This window comes from Capsicum annuum, chromosome 10 (assembly GCF_002878395.1).
Source record: "Capsicum annuum cultivar UCD-10X-F1 chromosome 10, UCD10Xv1.1, whole genome shotgun sequence".
NCBI classification, from domain to species: domain Eukaryota; kingdom Viridiplantae; phylum Streptophyta; class Magnoliopsida; order Solanales; family Solanaceae; genus Capsicum; species Capsicum annuum.
The window spans coordinates 162,616,399-162,620,825 of NC_061120.1; the positions used below are offsets into that span (position 1 = coordinate 162,616,399).

The window sequence follows — 4,427 nt, forward strand, 5'->3', positions numbered from 1 at the left end:
TCGAATGATAACTGTTATTATATGAAAACTCAGCCAAAGATAGGAAATAATCCCAATGACCTCCAAAATTCATCACACACGCACGAAGTATATCGTCCAACACCTGAATTGTTCGTTTAGACTGCCCATCGGTTTAAGGGTGAAAAATTATACTAAGGTCCAACCTTGTGCCCAACTCCTCATGTAACTTCTTCCAAAAGGTATAGGTAAATTAAGTACCCCTATCCGAGATAATAGAAACTGGACCCCATGCAATCGAACAATCTCTTTAAGATAAATCTTGGCCAACTTTTCTGCATTACAAGTCACCTGAACTAGAATGAAATGTGAATACTTTCTCGACCTATCTACAATAACCCATATAGAATCATACTTCCCCAAAGTCTTGGGAAGACCAACAACAAAATCCATTGTTATCCTCTCCCATTTCCATTCAGGAATGGGCATCCTATGAAGAGTACCACCAGGCTTCTGATGCATATAATTTATCTACTGGCAACTCTAGAATTTAGCAACAAAATCAACTATGTCACGCTTCATCCGACCCTACCAGTAATGTTGCCTCAAATCATGATACATCTTGGTTGCACCAGGATGTATAGAATACTTCGAACAATGGGCCTCAGCTAGAATAGTAGGAATCAAATCATCAACACGAGGTACACAAACTCACCCCTTAATCCGCAACACACAGTCACCATCAAGAATGGTCTCCTTAGCTTTACCTTGCAAAACCTTATCACTGATCTTTCTCAACTTAGCATCCTTAAATTGTTTAACCTTGATTTGATCAAAAAATATGAACCTTACCTCAATACTAGCTAGAATTCCTCCTCTCTCAGTCAGCTCAAGTTGAACAAACTTGTTAGCTAGAGTTTAAATCTCTCTAGCCAACGGACGCCTACTAGCATTCAAATAAGCCAAACTACCCATACTTGTTGACTTCTTGCTCAGTGCATCAGCGGACGCATTAGCCTTCCCCGGATGGTAGAGAATGGTGATATCATAATCTTTAAGTAACTTTATCTATCTATGCTATCTCAAATTTAAATCCCTTTATATAAACATATACTATAAATTGCGATGATCAGTAAACACCTCTCAACGAGCCCCATACAAGTAATGCCTCCACATCTTAAGAGCAAAAACCAGAACAGCTAATTCCAAATCATAAGTGAGATAATTCTTCTCATTAGACTTCAGTTGCCTCAAAGTATAAGCAATAACATTCCTTTCCTGCATCAACATAATACCAAAACCAGAACGTGAGGCATCACAATAAATAATAAAATCCTTACCCTCTACCGACAAGGCAAGAATAAGAACGATAGTCAATAAGGTCTTGAGCTTTTGAAAGCTCTCCTCACATTCATCAAACCAAATAAATGGTACATCTTTCTGAGTCAACCACGTCATATGAGTAGCAATAGAAGAAAATCCCTTCATAAACCTGCGGTAATAACTTGCTAAGCTAACAAAGCTACGAACCTCAGTCACTGAAGTAGGCCAAGCCTAATTCTTAACCGCTTCAATCTTCTAAGGGTCTACTGTCACCCCTTCCTTCAAAACAACACGCCCCAAAAAGGATATAGAAGCCAAACAGAACTCTCACTTAGAAAATTTTACATAAAGTTTTTTCTCTTTTAACAAACCTAAAATAATCCTTAAGTGATTTTCATGCTCTTCTTTACTCTTAGAGTAAACCAGAATATCATCAATAAAGACAATCACGAAAGAATCCAAGTAGAGTTTAAATATCTCATTCATCAAACTCATAAAAGCAGTTGGGGCATTAGTCAGTCCAAAAGACATCAGAAGAAACTCATAGTGCCCATACCTGGTTCGAAAAGCAACCTTAGGAATATCGTCAAGCCGAATCTTGAGCTGATGATACCCGGACCTCAATTCAATCTTAGAGAATATGGATGCACCCTGCAACTGGTCAAATAAATCATCCATATGGGGCAAAAGATACTTGTTATGGATCGTGACTTTGTTCAACTTTCTATAATCTATACACATATGAGACTACCATCCTTCTTCTTTACAAACAAGACAAGAGCACCTCATGGAGAGGCACCCAAACGAATAAAACCCTTACTCAACAAATCTTACAACTGAGCCTTTAGCTCTCCCAACTTTGTCGGAGCCATCCTATAGGGAGGAATAGAAATAGGATGAGTACCTAGCTCTAGATCAATAAGAAATCAATGTCTCGATCTCGCGGCATACCAGGAAAATCTATAGGAAAAACCTCTTAGAACTTACACACCATAGGAACTGACTCAATAGATGGGACCTCTGTGGAAGTGTATCGAAGATGTGCTAGGAAGGCCAAACAACCTCTCCCAATTAACCTCTTGGCATATAGAAAGGAAATAAGTTTCATTGGAGCAGGACTATAATCACCCTTCCACACAAGTCTATCCATTCCCGGCATAGCCACAGTCACTATCTTAGCATGACAATCTAATATAGGATGATACAGAGACAACCAACTCATACCCAAAATTATATCAAAATCTACCATGTCTAGAAACACTAAATCTGTCCAAGTCTAATACCCCATAAACATAACAGAACAAGAATGATAAACTCTATCAACCAGAACAAAATCACCAACAGGAGTAGACACATGAATCGAAAAGTCAAGAAAATCACACACCATGTTTAATCCCACAGGAAAATTAGCTGACACGTATGAAAAAGTAGACCCAGGATAAAATAATACAGTGGTCATCTGGTCACAAAAAATAATAGTACCTATAATAACAACATCTGATGCCTCTACCTCGGGCCTACCTGTAAAGGCATAGATATGGGCCCTACCACCAGTATGAACGTTACCTCTGCCAAGCTAGAACCACCTTGATGGGGATGACTACCACCCCTACCTTCCTGATGACCCCTACGACCACCCTGTGTAAGACCTCTATCATTACCACCACGTCTTCTACCTGCTAGAACTAGAGCTCCAGGAGCCTGCTATTGGCTAGACTGACCAAAATGCCTTGTACTCTGACAAAACCTCCTAACATAACCCACTCTACCACACTCGTAACAAATACGGTCTAAGGTAGGCCGCTGAGCTGACAAAGATGAAGCGAGGTAACCACCCGAGTATGAAAAAGGTTGGCTAGCTCCTGACGAACCACCCATAGACACCGGCATCACTGACTGATGGGGCGGGAAGGGTATTCCTGAGAACTTTGACCCCTAGAATAAGAACCACTAAAACTTCCTCCTCTGCGGGCCTTCTTTTCTGATGCCTTGGCATAACCCTCTTCCCTTACCCCCTCACCTTTTTGACAAAATCAACCATCTCCTGGAAAGACCTACCTGATAATGTTATCTAAAGAGCTGAAATCTGGAGACCTGCATTCAACCTTGTTACAAAATAATGGGTCCTCTCCTCTTCATTTTTCAATAAATTAAATGCATACCGAGACAATGAATAAAATTTGGCCTCATAAATCGCAGCTGACATATTTATCTGCTTAAGATTAGCAAACTCATCCCTTTTTTTATCTCTCAAAGTATGAGGAACGTTCTTTTCTAAAAACACTGAGTAAAACTGTGTCCAATTCAAGGAAGGCAAATATACATCCCTACACTCAACATAGGCCCTCCACTATATTTTAGTATCCCCCTAGAACTGAAAAGTAACTAGTTCTACACCATACCTCACAAACACCCCCATCTTGTGCAGCCTCTCATGATAGTCAATAATAAACTCGTAGGCATCCTCCGACTTAGTTTCGTGAAAGATAGGGGGCTTCATCTTAATAAACTTACAGAAAAACTCAAGATCACCTTCGGTCATTACTGGACCTATAACCTGTCTTGGAAAAAGATCTGATCCTGACTCTTCTTCCATCCGAGGGGCTACAGCAACAGCATGCTGCATCCCATGCTAGACTACAGGTACTGCGGGCATAGTCCCTGATCCTACTAAACCACTCCAAAAACTCAAAACCTTATGAATCACAGCAGGAGACATCTGAATCGGAGTTGCACCTCCTTGAGATAGTGCAACCCCATCATGAACCGACACTCATTTATCCTGTACTGGCGTAGCTTCATCCTATATAACCTTCAACAAATCCTCATGTGGGAAAGAAGATAGTGGCCTCTCTCAAGATGGCCCCGCAGCCTGAGCTCTGCCCCTGGCGGGCGCTGCTCTCCTTCCTCTACCACGTCCCTCTCTTGCCCTATACTTTTGTGTTCTTACTATATGTGAGAATAAGAGTGAAAGAAGTCTAAAACCAATTGAAATCATCAGATACCAATCGAAATCAAGTATTAGCACATAAGAAAGAAGAATTTGAATTTTCCTAATGCCCTATAGCCTCTCAAAGAAAAGTACAGATATTTTTGTACCTTTCTACAAGACTCTACTAGGTATGTTCTTGTACGACGAGATCGAT

General features: G+C 40.5%; 1 pseudogene; it reads right to left on the reverse strand.

Moving 5' to 3' along the window:
- Positions 1-211: 211 nt before the first annotated feature.
- LOC124887827 lies at positions 212-3,907 on the reverse strand (annotated as a pseudogene).
- Positions 3,908-4,427: the final 520 nt, after the last annotated feature.